We start from the raw sequence: 16,570 nt of genomic DNA, 5'->3' as shown, positions 1-16,570 counted from the left end.
GGTGAAGAAATCAACAAGTCAGGTCTGCAGTGCCAACAAGGAGTCACAGGGAGTTGTCCTTTGTGCAGTAGGATGTGCAGGGGTGAGTAAGACCTGGAATTGTTGACAAGGTATCTATTGCAGTGAGGAGATGGCTAAAGCTGGAAGTGGATACCCATTAAAACTTTTGTCCTGTAGTTGAGATCTACAGCCTCTTGTCTACAATTCTAAAATGCAGAGTCTGAAAAAGAGCCCGTTTATTTATTTACTTATTTGTAGTGTCAGGCAAACTCATTTAGCCACAAAACCTAACACAAGGCTTCTTATCATCTCTACATATTGCACTGAGAATAAATAGCCACAAATTTTGCTACAAAAATACTCCTGTATCCAATTATGGTGTGTTGTCCAAATTCCACCGAGGAAGTGACATCATAGAGCATATACGGTCTAGACACACTGTTACTTTTCTAAAATCCCCCAAATTTGAATTCTACAGCACAGCTGTCTATAAGAATTTTAGGTAAAAGATTTTAAAACTGCACTTAATTCCTGAAAACAAGCAAGTGGAGCAATAATCTTAATAGCGAATTGACGCTTTTACTATGCCCAGTACACTTCTAAGAATTTTAATTTTCACAACAATCACCTGAAGTAGGAACTATGACTCTGTATTCTACAGATAAAGACTGAGGGTCAGGCAGGCTCACTAGTACTAATCCTCTGCAGGCTGACTCCTGAGGCTGTGCTCTTTACCACAAAAGCACACTGCCTCCTAATTCATATGTAAAACTATGTAGAAATGAACTGAATCGACCCTTGTATTAGATTTGTGAATAGCAAGAAACAAATATCTTTTACCACATTTCCACAAATGAAACAAGGCTATGGTTTGCCCAGGATATTCTCTCATTTACATTCTGGTAAAGCAGAGAGAGCAATATTAGAGAATATCCCAGGGCAGGTGCTTCTGTGTGGGCCCTACGGTCCATGTACAGAGTTTTCTATAGTTTTCTTTGCCCAGTAAAGAAGCTGGAGATTGAGGCAGCAAAGCTGATAAGAGCATAGATAGGCTCTGTGGTCAGACTTCTATTAGCTTGTGATCCTGATCAAGCAAATTAACCTCTCTGTGCCTCGGATTTCCCTTCTGTGAAATGGTATTAATTACAAACTATATCTTAGAGTCATTAGATAAAGTGAGATCATTCCTATTAAGTTTTTGGCGGAGTGCATGCTGATAGTGAATCCTCTACAAGCTTTGAGTATTTGTATTTGGCAAGGCTCCCATAATGCTAGAACTCCTGGTGAGAATTTCTGATGACCAGTAAGTTTTGTACATTTCTCTGAAGGTAGGGTTGTTATTTGCAAAGTGTTATCCTGTTCTCTTCCAGCTTTTGGAGGTTAATGGATATCAGCCCAATTTAAGGATCCTTTCCAATTTCATAGGCAAAAGACAGACTGCTTTAGGTCTACATGTGAATAGTATAGACCTGATTTGGAAGGATACTTTCAGCTTGGCTTTTCTCCAGTGTTTTCTCTGGCTATGTAGTCAACTGAGCATGTATCTGCAACCACACTTCATTCCTCAGAGTGAGTGAGGTGGGCCCACCTAGAGCATCAGGACTAAGCCTGAAATGTGTTATCCCATTCCAAATAGATACCTGTATAGTCTCTGGACATGGGGACTGAATTATATTTCTACTCAATCTTATTCCAAAAATACATTTTGAATTAGAAAATGTGGTTGGTTTTTATCCAAATTCTATTCAGAATTGATGAGATTCATCACATGCTTTACACATAATAGCCATTCAGGGACTGTCAGATGGCACAGGATATGACCAATGACCATGAAATGGGACTGATCCAGAAGTTTTGTACTCTGCTATCCTAGGCTACTGTGGTAATGCATTCCGTGGATGGTGGTTTGTCAAATGTTAAGTGATACTTCACTTCTCTGATCAGAATAGGTTGTTCTAGTTCAGGGAAAATTGTCTCTGAGTCTCTTTTCCCTGTTTGGCTCTTCACTTATCTTCCACTCAGTGTATGGTTACTTGGCTTGTGATGCTTGCCTGGATTCAGACATAAAGAATGAAAATAGAAGTATCCAGCAAACACTTAATGGGATGCTTGGCAAAGTAAAACTAGGGCTTATTTATGCAGCAGAGTAGCTGATAATTGCCTTTATTATTTTAAGCTAGATTGAGGTCACTGCCAGATGAAATTGAACAATTTAGAAAATGGGAAAAAATGAACACAACATTTAAGTTTATTTAGATACAACTTCTATATTTTAGTTCACTTTTTTTTTTTAAGCAATTTTTGGCTTTTAGGGAACAGGGAAGAAGGAGAGGAGATGGAGGAGGGTCTGCTAAATAGGGAGGCATGTATTAGGGAAAATAATCTTTGACACATTGTCTTTCCTTCAAATAAAAATGGCAAGTGGTAGAAAAGCAAATAGATATAAATAATTTTCAATCAGTAAAAATACACACTTTTATGTCTGAAATCCAGCAAAATGAGTTTTGTGACACTGCCACTGTCACATGTTATACTCTCAATTCTGACCCTCAGAGTTCATGAACATCTATTTCTAGTGGGAGGAAAGGAGAGAGAGAAAGAGGGAGGGAGGGAGGGAGACAAGAGGGAGACAAAAAGAGAGAAGAAAAAAAAAGAAAATCGCATGGCTCACAGCTCTTCCTATAATGAGCAAGCTTCAGTTAACTAGAATTCAGTTAATCAGATTCTCCTTTCCTCCCTACCTTAATTGTTGTGGCTAAAGTCATTCTTAATTCCATCATTCCTTTCCTCTCCACTATTCTACTGATACTCAAATCTTATTAATTCTACCTCAAATATATCAAGTTTAAGATATAAATTCTGACAGCAGTCCCCAGAGGCCAGAGTTCATGACTGATTCATCTTTATACCCCTCATAGCACATAACAGAGTCCATCTCATCTATCCAGCCATCAATATCCATGTTATTTATTAAATATTTTTGGACATATCAGTGTAAATTTAGCCCCGTCTCTGCATTTGGAGAGAGATGTCCGCTGAGTGCACTGCCCAGCACCTATGTGACTTTGGGCAAGTCCTATCCCTTTTCTGGTCCTCTGTATAGCCTTCTACAGTACTCAAGGATGTTAGACCCCACCCAACTGCTGGTGATGGCCAAGAAGCCCTGTTTTCTGTGCTTTGAGCTCTTTGGCTATCTCTGTTGTCATCAAAACTATGTCAAAAGCAAAGGCAATAACCCAAGTAAAACATTCTTGACAGAGGCAAAAAAAGGAAATTTGTTCAGTTAATTGAAAAGTCTGGAGAATTGTGATAAGGAAAGTATAACCTCAGGCTTATCTGAATTCAAGTGCTAAAACTATGTCACTAAAATCAGTCTCACTCTGTCTCTGTGTCTCTTTGTTTCTTTTATTGTCTCTCTATGTTTCCTTTCCCTCCAGTTTTCTCCAAGAGAGTTCTTTCCAAGTAAAGACGAAGATGGCCACCAGCAACACCAAGCTGGAGCAACTTTTGTGGAAAGAGAATCTCTCAAAAGTTTCATCCAAACTTTTAACAGGCCTGACTCTCATTGGCCTAGAGAAGGCATTTGTTTATCCTTTAACCAATCACTGGAGGCATTTGGTCCTGTACCCCTCCCTAGGGCTGGGGAGAGGGTTAGCACCAGAGAACCACATGCACTGAAAATGGGAATGGGGTGATTCCTGAAATGAAAGCAGGCCATTGGTACAAGACACCAGAAGCTGTCTTCTATAAGGCCCTTGGTGACATCACCAGCTAATGCACAGTGACATTCTGGGATTCTTTGGCCACAGCCTCAGTTCTTTCCCCCATTGCCAGTGTTCTGAAGCTGAATACATCTGAGACAATGGCCTTCTCCAGCTAGTCCTAGAAAGGGAGGCAAAACTCCTTAGAAAGGCATACTTTTCCCAGAAGGACTAAAGACAGGCAAGAAATTGGGCCTCTGTTTGATTCATCAGGTCAGTCTCTTGAACAGCTGTTCTTGAGTTTTTAGTGGATGGTGTGTTACCCCAACCCTCTTTCAGTACCAAGGCACTCATTCTGCCAGCTGTCAGGGGTACTCCCTGCCAGACAGATCAAGCTAAATCTCTCTGGGAATTGCCTTTGGATAAATGCACCCAAAGTTAAGCCACCCACATTCAATGACAAGATTACAAAGATCTGACCTTCTCACCCTAACTCAGGGCACTCTAAAACAATTCTTCATCTCTCTGGCTCCAGAACTCCATGTGGGATCAGCTGAGGCCTTTGTCACAACTGTTTTGCTTTTTAACTTTTTCTGACCATCTTGTGTCTCTGCCCTGTCCTGCACCCACAGAGGCTGTTCCTAAGAGCTGTTCCCAATAATGCTGCTGCATGCAAATTTCAAAGTCCCAGAATCCTTTTCTTGGGAACAGTTTATGTAGCATCTGAAAACTTAAAGTCCTAGGAATTATCCACTACTGAAGCAGGCCGGTTCTGTCAGTAAAAACAAAAGCTTTGAAATCACACAATCCCAGTTGCAAATTTGCTAATTATCAGGCAAGTTGCTTAACCATTCTTATCTTCACATCCTCACCTGAAAAATGAGGATATTAATAACACCATCTCCTAGGGTGGTAGCATGTTTCGAGGGAGATATTCATATGTAAAGTGCTCTGCATAGGATCTGACCTTAAAGAAAGGCCTAGTATATGGCTGTTATTATTTTACAATCCTAAATTAATATGACTTCAATATAGACATGAAAATGTACCAATGGGCAATACCTAGTGTTGGCAAAGGTTCAGACCAGGTGATGGCTCATACTATGAGTCTGAAAATGAAGTTCAGTTCTCCTTCTGGAGGATAATTAGATAATAACTATCAGAAGGCCCTAAAATGCTTATTCTCTTTGTCCAATTCTAGGCATTTTTCTCTAAGGAAATCTTCATAGTTGTGACCTCAAACTGATGGACTGGGAGATTTATATCAGTATTTTAAAACAAAAACCTGGGAGTTACCTAATGTCAAATAACAGAGAATAGTAGCATGTAGGATGTAAGCCCACTTTTATAGCCATGGAAAAAGTATGTGTGTTCCATCTCTGCCTCTGTCTCTCTCTCTCTCTCACACACACACACATGCTCACTCTCTCACTCACTCAAACACAATCTGGAAAAAAGGCTAGATGGCTACATATATAAAAATCCAAAATGTCAGCATGCTAGCAGTCATTATTCCTGGGTAAACCATTAGTAATATTGATTTTCTCTTTTGTGCTTTTCTGCATGATGAAAATTTTCTACGGTGAACACTTAACTATTTTATTTTATTTTTTTAATTGTTATTCCTTAAATGACATCTATTGGATTAAAATGAAAATCAAAACTACCAATGGCGAAATGCTAGTAATTGACCAATCTTACTAGGGGCTTGTCTTCTAAATTTTTTAAAGTGTTACAGGAATTCCAGAGAAATAAGGCTCACATAGTCACCAGGAAAAAAACAAAAGGCAAATACAGCATGTATTAGTTCCAAGAAATTCCTGCTGATCATCATTAATTCAGAGAAGTATTCACCAGAGCTAATGCAGTCTACTGTAAGATACATAACTCACTCGTAATAATAGGTTACATTGGATATGCTTACCAGGACCAGAAGTCAATTGTCCCATATGTCTGCAGGGTCCATATAACTGGGAGAGCATTTATTTTCATGTGCTTGCTTTCTGATGGCCACTTTTCTGAATATAAATTTAAGATCCACAGCCTGACAATAAGTAAAATGATTTGAAATAAGTTTTCCTGAGAAATCCAGGGCATAGGTCCTCATGTCCATTCAATTTAGGAGGTCAGACAAGTTGTTTGTAACTGTGAATACTGAATGTCCCTTCCTTACCCTTCCCTATGACATAAATATTTTTCTATCCTTCTTTTTTCTTTCTTATTATTCTTATTTCAATGCCCTTCTGTTTTCTCTACATTTATTCTCCCCTCCTAGCACATAGCTGCTGCTGGGCATGGATTTTCTCTGCCAGGGGCTTCTGAGGTTGTGGAAAGCTCTTCATAAGTAAGCCTGTGCAGTGCTCGGAGACACCACGATAAGCCTTGGGCCTACCTAGCAACCAGATCAAGTTTCACAGAGCTCCCTCACATGTAGCTCCTTCTTTCCTCATGAGTACTTGGAAAGCGAATTATTGAACAGTACTGGTGCATGGTTATCCCTAAACCATTCTGGTGCATGCTGTGGATGGACCCTAACAACACTCTTCATATGATATTCTGCATCAATCTTGATGTCTCTGTTAAGCCATCATCCAACAGTGTCCATGAGCAATGAATCCCTAGGATGTCTCTGTTATTTCCTTGGCTCAGGAGCCTCCCTGATTAAAGACTAGGGAGCAGCGGTGGGGCTTTAGCCTGGGATAGGCAGAAAAGAAATATAACCCTCAAGTTTAGCCACAAAAACGGCCACTAAGTTGATTCTGAATTGGCTGAGCCAGAATATACTGGGAAGCAGAGGAGTCATGGGGCCTGGAGATCTTACACTCTCCACTGACCAGAACCAAAGCAAAAGAAGACTAACGGTTGGTGAAACAATGTGGGGCTGGCCAATTCTACTGCCTGTGTTCCTTGGCTGGAACGAATATGGAGGGTGGGAGGGTACTTACACACAAGGCTGTTTAAATCAAGCTGTGAGTCTTTAATACTGCTGTCATTTTTACTGTGATTAAATCCCAATGGGCTACATCACATGCAATTTTTATTTTCCAAAGAAGACCAAAACATCTTAATAAAAACAGATAGGCACGCATGCTGAGTCTGGGAATAGGTCAAGATTAAACCACTAGGGGAAAAAGGCCATAGGGACCAGAGATATTTAAGTAATGTTAAATGACATGGAAAATTACATATATGTAAGTTCAAGAACCAAATAAATTTGCATGTGTATTGGAATCAACAGGCAGGGGGAAAATGGAAATATGGGTAAAAATTAAAGAGCTCAGTAAATAGATTAGTCATTTTGTAATTAGGTTGGAATACAAATTAGAGGCCAAGTGTCTTTTATGTGTTTGTTGTGATTGATTAAAAAAATATAAATTGTAAATTTTTGAGAAATAACTTTTTCAATAAGACTCCACACTGTCTTTGCATTTAATTTCCTTACATATCTTATTTGCAAATGCAGCTGTAGCTATGGGATGCTAACACAATTCTGCAAGCAATTGGTATTACAACAGGCAAACTGCCTGGCCTTCTACAAGTTTCCCTAATAGCATCCTTGATTGTTTAAGATGAGAAAATGCAATCTGCTCTTCCATGCTGTAGATACAGTGTGCACAACTCTTCAAAGAGGAAGAACGCAGCCTCCTTTCTGACTAAAAGAAAAAAGTCCCCTTTTTACTCTATTGTAACCAGGGACTTATGTATTTAAACACCTACCCCCAACTGCCACTCTTTACTGGAAAACCTTCCCTGTCTTTTTATTTCTTTCTGCAACGAGCCTGAATTTCACCCAGCTTTGCGTGATTGTTTTACCTAGGCCCATCGCACCAGCCACCTTGACTCCCCATGACCTTGCAAAGTGCATTCTTCTCTCTGGCCATCTGATCTCCTCCTAGCCCTCCACATATACCTACTACTGCTGCTCTCCTCAGCTGGAAGGGTCCTTCCCTGCGGCTACTATGCTAAGTGGCCATCTACCACAAAGGCTGGGCATGTTCCATGTTTTATATCATATATGCAACTCCCTGTCATATAAGAATATTATTTCTACTTTATAAATAAGGAAATTGAAGCTCAGAAAAATTCAGGAACCTGTGAAGCCTCATAAGACGTAGAACCAAGGTCTGAGCCCAGGTCTGTCTGTTGCATGCCAGTATCTGAGCACTTAACCACGGCCTCCTCCCATCCTTCTACTGTATCTTCTGTGGTCTCACTCAGACCTAACTCTTTTTGGAAGCTCGGGCTGCTCAGCCCAGCCCACATTGTTCCCATCCATCCTATTGGTCAGAACCACAGAGCTGAGCACTGAATTGTCATCTGATTGCTCTGAATGTATCTGTTTCAACTCCCAACTGAATTTTCAACTCCTCAAGGGGAGAGATTGCCTCCCATAAGACCCATTACATGAAACACACACTGAGCTCTTAGCTAATTAATGTACGTTTTAGTAAGTATCTAAGTATGCTCCCTGGGAAGGATCATCTGCCCCTCCCTATTCTCTTCCCAGAGAAAAGGAAAGAGTAATCTGATTGGATTGGTTTCCAAGACTAGTGACTGTGGTCAGTGTGAACTCCCAGGATGTCCTCTTTTATTTCTCTTTTTCTCTTGTGGTTTAGGGGATGAAGTAAGGCAGAGTTCACTCCCATGTGAGAAGAGGCTCAGCCATCTTGTTCTTTTTTTCAAGCACATGGCCTTCGGTACTCTTGCTCCCTTGTCTTTTGTCCCACATGTCTTGCTATAGGGTAAGTAAATTCTGGAATTTAGGTTTGAGCTAAAGATTTTGAAGAGTCCATTAGGCCTTTAGACTAAGTTGGATACTCAAGCCCAACTCAGCCCAGCCTACTAGAAAGCTCTTCATTGAGTCTGAGCCAACCGACAATAAATATTAAAATGGTACCTTATTACCCATTTGCTGTTGTTTCCTGTATTTATTTTCCTAAGGACCTCCAGAGAGAGAAGTTTCCCCTAGCCTCATGATCTCTCCAACATCCTTTTTCACAGGTTCTTGGTTGTTCAGTTTCCTCTCTTAATTCATAGGAGTTTATTTTTTTTTTTTAACTTTTCCCTCTTTAATCCCTGCCCCCACTTCCACCCCTGACCTATGGATGTTGCCGTTTCCCATTAAGAACTGGATCTCTGAAGGTGGGGTGTCTTCTCCCACATGCTTGCGGTGCGCACCCGGGGCCTGGAGAACCCGGGGTATGGTCCGTGGCTCCACCTGGGGCACGAACCCAGGAACTTCTACGTGTAAAGCAGATGTGCTAACCACTATACTATGGAGCCACCTCTAATTCATAGGAGTTTTAAAGGAAGATTTACTAGAACTGACCTTCGTGGAAATGTATGGTGTGCATAAATATGTGTATGTGCTTTCTTTGCAAGTGATAGACAACGAAGTAATATTAAGCATGAACTTTTGTGTCAGTCTGGGTCTTCCAAGAAGATGCCAAGAGGGATGTGCAAGGACTTTACAGGAAAATGCCCACATAAAAGGAAATGAAGAAGCCAAGATAAGTTGGGAGAGCCATCAGACTGTAATGCAAGTCAGATCCCAGAGAGATGGAAAGAAAGTTGGGCAGAAGTTCTTGTGTGAGATTGCCATGAAGTCTATGGAAGGGTCAGCAAATACTTCAGGGAGTGTTTGAGCCAAAGGTGGCTGTCAGAGTAGAGAGCTATTCATGGGAAGGATGGCCTCAGGCAAAACCAAAACATTTCCAAGTAAAAGGACAGTACAATGCATTTTTATGCCATCACAGCTCCCAAGTCTTGTCAATAACCGAGGCCTACCTTGACCTTTCACTACAAAACCATTCTCATTTCTTAGACTTCTGGTTCTAAGCAGCAAGAGGAACAGGTCTTTGAGACAAGATGTATTTTGAAAGAAAAAAAGAAGCACAGTTTACTCAGGATGGCTTCAAGCTGAGCGCATGTAGACTGTCCAGAGCTTATTACCTTGGGAAGTCTTATAAAAACTCTAGAGACATTTATCTTCTTCTAATGTTTCATACTCTGAAAATAAATTGGGTTCTCATATCTCTCATGTCTATGCCTGACACCTAACAACTTTTATTGTTGTTGGAAAAGTATAACCCAGGCCAGGTATTCAATGACTGTGTCATATCTGAGGCCTTTCTCCAAAGAGAAAGTTGCTTATGATCCTGTCACTTTGGGGTGAGAGCCACAAACAGGATGTTGTGTTCTCTAGAGCATTCTCATGGTAAACAGACACTACTGGCTCTGACTCCTCTGGCACACTGCCTGTTAGAGCAGGTAAAGGTTTGCGAGTTTGGTTAACTGTATAGATAGATGCCTTTTACTTAGAACTGTGTAGAGAGAGCTGATCTTCACAAAATCCATGAGATCCTTACTTTCTTGGCATAAAGCTTGACGTGAAGCTAATCTGGTCCTATGGTTATCTTCTGGCCAACAGAAAGTGAGTGGAAGTGAAGTGTGCCATTTTCAATCCAGCCCTTACTTCCAACATGTGTTCCTTCTCTTCTCCACTGGCTCGTGGGCAGGAAAGAACTCATAGGACCCAAAGGAGCATGGTATCTAGGTCCCTAAAAGACCAACCCTCTCCAACCTGTACCATGATATAAGAGAGAAATAAATTGTACTGTGTAAAGTCACTGGGAATTCAGTTACCTGACATAGCAGCTGAAGTTACTCATCATCAATAGCATAGCATTTTCCCTTAAGAGCCATTATCTATTCTAGTCAGACTTTTCTGTATGTTGAATGCATACAAAACAAGCCAAACATAGTAAAATTGCTTTCTTTAAAAACAGTTTTACTGAGGTATAGTTGACATACAAAAAAAATTTGGACATATTTAATGAATAGAATTTGATGAGTTTGGAGATATGCATTCATTCATGAAATCACCTCCACAATCAAGGCAATAAACATATCCAACACCTCCAAAAGCTTCCTCCTGCCCTTTTCTGTTTTGTTTTTGTTTTGTGGTAAGAACATCTAAAGAGGGTGATATCTACCCTCTTTGCAGATTTTTAAGTGCACAATTATAGTGTTGCTAACTACAGGCACAATGTTATTCAGCAGACCTCTAGAACTTACTCACCCAGCATAACTGAAAGTTTATACCCGCTGAACGACACCTCATTTCCCCTGCCCCCCCATCCCCTGAAACCAGCCGTCACTGTACTCTGTGTTTCTATGAATCTGACCATTATAATTAACTTGTACAAATGGAATTATGCAGTATTCATCCTTCTGTGGCTGGCTTATTTCACTTAGCATAATGTCCTACAGGTTCATCCTTGTTATCACATATGGCAGAATTTCCTTCTTTTTTTAAGGGTGAAAAATATTCCATTGTACGTACATATCATATTTTCTTTATTCATTCATCTGTTGATGGACGATTAGGTTGTTTCCATATCTTGGCTATTTTAAATAATGTGATAAATGATGCTTCTTTAAATATTCTCTTCTCCAGGAATGCTGAACTCATTTATACTATTGGGCCCATTTCTATTTTCTGAAGTAAATTATCCCTACAGCTGAAAAGGACAACACATTTCTCTCATGTATCCTATTCCCGATTCTTCATCTTCTTTCTAACTAGTGCCTTCTAAACAAATGAAGCTTATGGCTATCAGAGCAACCATTTAAATACCAATCACCACTAGTACTTATATTTCCAACATAGACTCACTTTCGCATTGTAAAAATTTTAATTTTAACCACTGCTCTCTAATGGGACCAAAACAAGAGAAAAACAAAGACCAAAATCCTAACTCTAAGGTTTACATTTCACTTACTAAATGAATGATAGCTTCCAGAAGTGAAATTTCCACAGACTTCTGAAAAGAAAGAATCACAGACATGGATCATCTATAGCATAGCCTCCTAATTGCTGGACTGTCACACTCACCACGAATGGACTACAAGTTCCCAAGATACTGTCCCCTCAGCTCTCTGCAGAGCTGATGCTGCCAAAGGCCCTGGGGCCTCAAATTATGAGTGATATTATCCATTTACACCAGAATGTGACAATTATTGCCATTTTCCAACTACAGCCATCAGGTCAAACAAAAATTGAGGAAGCAAGGACCTATATTAGCAACCCATACCATCCATACTGAATCATTCTTTATGCTCTGGAGACTGAAGTGGCAAAGACACCAACTCATGCTGACTTGTAAGTTAATGCATTAGCTTGTGTAACTATAAGTCCAGTTAGAATTGCTTTCATCTTTAAAACAGACCTCTTTAAACTTTTCTCAACTTTGTCCTCACCATGGGAGCTGACTTTGTTCCCAGGCTGACTTCCCTCATGGCACCAAAGTACTTATAGCAGTTTCCATCTTCATATCTGCAGCCTCTACGTCCAGAAAAAGAGAGAGGGAAAGCTGTCACTTCTGCTGGCTCACTCTTGAGAGTGAGATTTCTTTCTTAAAGTCCCTGGCAGACTTCTTTTCACTGGACTAAACTGAACCACATTCCTGAACCAATCACGCTGACCAAGGACGTGTGACTACCACATTTATATCCTCAGAATGTGGAATACCTGTAATTCTTCAGTCTGTAAAAGTGGGATACTGTGGCATTACCTGTTCTCACCCATCTTGGATAATGGTATCTATGAAGTCATGGGTATAATGTGACCATTTGTTTATTCCATAATACATATTTATTTAAACTTTACATATTAAAGTGTCAAAAAGTTTGGTCTATCTCCTAATTATACTGTGTATGACACCAGAGAGACACATTCCACACTCTGGCAATACTGGGCTTGATAGAAGAAAAAGGAAAGAAAATGATGGTATTAGAGGATGAGCCATAGATGAACAGAGGGTATAGCTTGTTACAGGGACAATTAATTGCTTAATTGGACTGTAAAAGAGGACTCACTGAGAAATGATGGGAAATGAGAATGAAAAATTGGTAGACTGTGAAGGATCTCAAGTTCCAGGCTGAGGAATGTTACAATTTTGGAAGCCTATTTGTGCTTTTCATCATGAAATGATGAAAGAATTCTTTTAATAACATTAAATTGGCAGACCTATGAAAGATTTATTGGAGTGGAGGTCTTGGCAATAACAAAGAAATAAAGGTAGAAAGATTTAAAGTAAGAAAAAGGAAAAACTTAGGAGGGGTACATTTCAAAGAAAAGAATTGACTAGAGTGGAGAAATCTGGTATGTGGCATGAAGAGATCAAGTAGTCTAGAGTGATTCCAAGATTATTAGACCAAGTTCTCTAATACAAGACCCTATTTAGCCTATTTTGAGTCATTGAACGTATGTGCACGCGTGCATGCTCTGATTCAGATTTTTGGCTAACCCAGACTCAAGTTCCCTATCCAGCAGACTTCTAAGTCTTTCCTAAAATGTCACTGCCCTAAAACAAAGGAATCAGGAGTGGGAAAGCTTGACTCTAAAATGGCAATGACTTCATTGAATAAGTAGTTTTTCCAAATCAAGTCTGAAAGTCAAACCCCATAATCCATCCTGTACCTCCTCCTTCCCCATCAAGACCAGGGCTGGACACCTCCCTTCAGACAAAAAACCTGCCCCACTTCTGAGCCTGACCCTTAGTGGTGTCACATCCCTCATACCTTTAGGAGTTCTAGACCCTGCACCATAGAACTGCAATGTGTCTTCCACGTAGAGGACTTTTAGAGTTCTGATTCTAGAACAAGAAATCTTCCTGATGCCTGTTAGGAATCTTCTTAGAAGAGTGGACAAAAACATGCAGATGCTGGAGAGAAGCTGCTGTGGGGTCAGTCAAGTTTGGTGCAGAATTACACTGGCAGCCTTCCCGCTCACTCTCTGTAGGATATTTTACAATAATTTCCACCCTGCATCCTGGCTTCTGTGACTCCTATTTCCAGCATTGCTGGCGGTCATCTACTACTATCCTATGGGAACAGATCCTGCAGCTGCATCCCAGAGCAGTGGTGAACAGAGGCCCAACGGGATGTGGTGGCCATGATGCTCTCATAGCTATAGTCTCAGAAATCAGGAGATTTCTGCTGGCTGGCTGTGCCAGGAATGAGGGCAGCAGAGCACTGGAGCTCCATGGCCAGGTGGTAAAGGGCTTAGGGTTCCAACTATTTTATCTCTGAGGTGCCAAGAAATGTAGAACTATCAGGGTGACCTGGGAAGTCATCTCTTGATGAATGTCTGCTTACATGGCTGATGCCACTTAAGCAAAACTGAGTCCTGGCTTATAAACATCTTGATTCTCCCTTTCTGAGACTATTTCCTTAGGTTAGACATAATTGGAAAATATAAAGATATAGATGGTCAAGTCTAACTTTCTGTTTTCTCACTGCTATGGTTATAAAGGAAATCCTGAATGCAAATAGCAGTATTAGTAGTAGCAGCAGCAGCAGCAACCATTATCTTCAGGTTTTCTATGTGCTGAACAATGTACTTGGCACCTTAACTATGTTATCTCATTAAATCAATTAAAAAATCGTATGAATTACATACTATTTTCACTCGTTCTTTTTACAGATAAGAAAACAGAATTTAAAATGTTAAATGCCTTGAATATAACATAGCAAATAAATGGCAAAGCCAAGATTTGAACTCAGGTTTGTCAGAGTCCAGAGCAAGAGCACTTACTGAGCCCGCCACTCATACCATCTATAGGAATTTAGTCCATGAAACTCACCCTGTTTCTGCAATAGCCAAATGTATAAATTTCACATAGTTAAACATATTTTAACATCCTGAAAAACTTTTTTTCCTCTTCTAAAAGTTAAGAGGAAAACTGTCATACACTGTTGGTGAGAGTATAAACTGGGACAACTGCATTAGAACACTATTGGCGTTGTTTACTAAAGTTGAAGATTTGCATATTCTGTGACCCAGCAATTCTACTCCTGGGTCTATGCCTAATAAAGATGTGTGCACATGTGCACCAAAGGAAAGGTACAAGAATGTTCACAGCAGCATTATCTAAATAGCCCTAAACTGCAAATAACCCAAAAGTCTATCAACAAAAGTATGGATATATATTTTGGGTATATTCACACCAAAAAATTGGAATGCCATACATAAATAAAAAGTAATGAACCCAGTCACACACAACAACATGGATAAATACTGTGCTTAGGAAGGCAGACACACAGAACACATGTTGTATGATTTGACTTATTTAAACTTCAAACACAAACAGAACTAAACTATAGTGTACAAAGATTCATACTCAGGGGATAAAATTATGAAGTAAAGCAAGTTAAGTGATTACCATAAAATTCAGAAAATAAATAGGGGGGTAGGGGAAGGGTGAAGTGGGTAAAGGGGATCAAATATATGGTAGCTGAAGGAAACTGGACTTTGGGTGGTGAACATACAATAGAATACACAGATGTTAAATTATAATGTACACCTGAAAATTATATAATTGTATTAACCAATGTTACCCCAAGAAACTTAATTTTAAGAAAAGAAAGAAAAAAAGTAGAGGCTGGGAGAGGCTTCTGGGTGCTGTGGGGTGCTGGCTTAAGAAGGTAGTTACGCATGGCTTGCTTTATAATAATTTGTTAAACCATGCACGCATGTTTTAGCTTTGCACAGTGGCCGTATCATAACCAATGAGGTTTATCCAAGGCATGATTACTGCTAATTGAAAACTTTTCCCAAATATGTATGTTTTATGCATTTTCTATATATGTATAATATATAATAGAAATTACTTAAAAACAATTTTAAGGGAGGAAAAGGCAAAAAAAATGCTACCTTTGCTTTTAAATTCAGGTTAAAACATCTTGGTGATCACCCCATTTAAAGTAGATTTTAATTGAAAGAACCTGCTACCTCTAGAGTCACTTCTACCCTCTTTGCTGATATGAAGGTCCCCAATTTTATCATTAATGTTTTTCTTGTTACAGAAATGTTTCCTTGTTCACAGTAAAGGTGACTGCACTCACGTGTTATTTCTCTAAGAAAGAACTGATCTGGTCTGCTCTTACAGAAGTAATCATGAGCTTTTTGAGTAACCTTTGACTCAAGGATGTTTTTGTAATAGGCAAATGGTAACATCAAGGCTTATTGTTTTTATTAACACATCTGAATAAATGTTTGTCAGAACTAGAAACATGGACAACCATGATACTAAGAAAGATACTTGGACAGAGCCAGGGATGGAGATGGGATGGGAGAAGAGACTGAGTCCAGTCCCAATGGATGGCCTGCTCAGGTACTTCAGGCCAGAGCACACAGTAGGTTGGAGCCCAGCTTCTGTGGGTTTTAAATGCCTAAGTAGGCAGCATTTCAAGATACGCAGTTGAGATGATCCTAAACTCTCCATTCTAAAGGGCTTGGCTTTTAAACTAAAATAATTCAGGACACATTGAAGATTTTATTGATTTCCAAGTTCAACAACAGAGAAAAGTAAGTGGCGGTAAGAAACCTTGTCTCACATTCTAAGAAGCAGCTATTTGCACTCTCTTCCTCTGTAAGCATTCACCTCCCCATGCACATGCCCGTCAAACTAAACCTCACTTCACTGTTCTCCATGGCAAAGAACAGGAATGAGTGAAACTTTTGCAAAACTACATGGGGCCCTGTTCACTTCATTCTGTGTAAGAGAAGTAAACACCGATACTGTCGTCCAGGCAATTGTTCTAAGCTATTTAGATATAGAATTTCATTTAATCTTTACCGTAACTCTACAAAGATGGTTCTATTTTTATTACCTCATTTCACTAAGGAGAAAACTAAGTAATGCACAGAGAAGTTAAGTAATTTGTCTTATTATAAGCCACATTTTGGTCCTGTTAGGAAAAATGTAGTGCACAAATTAAAATTAAACTTTTGGCTTCTCTAAATCTTACCCATCTTTCGAGACCCATCTAAAATTCTACTTCCTTCATTAAGCATTCAATAA

At 39.7% G+C, this 16,570-nt stretch overlaps 1 non-coding gene across 1 annotated transcript; it reads left to right on the top strand.

The window, feature by feature from the left end:
• Nucleotides 1-15,246: 15,246 nt before the first annotated feature.
• LOC120581875 (U4 spliceosomal RNA) lies at nt 15,247-15,386 on the top strand. Its single transcript, XR_005647392.1, has one exon. It is a non-coding gene; the product is annotated as a U4 spliceosomal RNA (small nuclear RNA).
• Nucleotides 15,387-16,570: the final 1,184 nt, after the last annotated feature.

This window comes from Pteropus medius, unplaced genomic scaffold, assembly GCF_902729225.1.
Source record: "Pteropus medius unplaced genomic scaffold, Ma_sr-lr_union100, whole genome shotgun sequence".
NCBI lineage: Eukaryota > Metazoa > Chordata > Mammalia > Chiroptera > Pteropodidae > Pteropus > Pteropus medius.
Note: the sequence above shows the minus strand (reverse complement) of the source record. Positions and strands in the feature narration are given on the sequence as shown.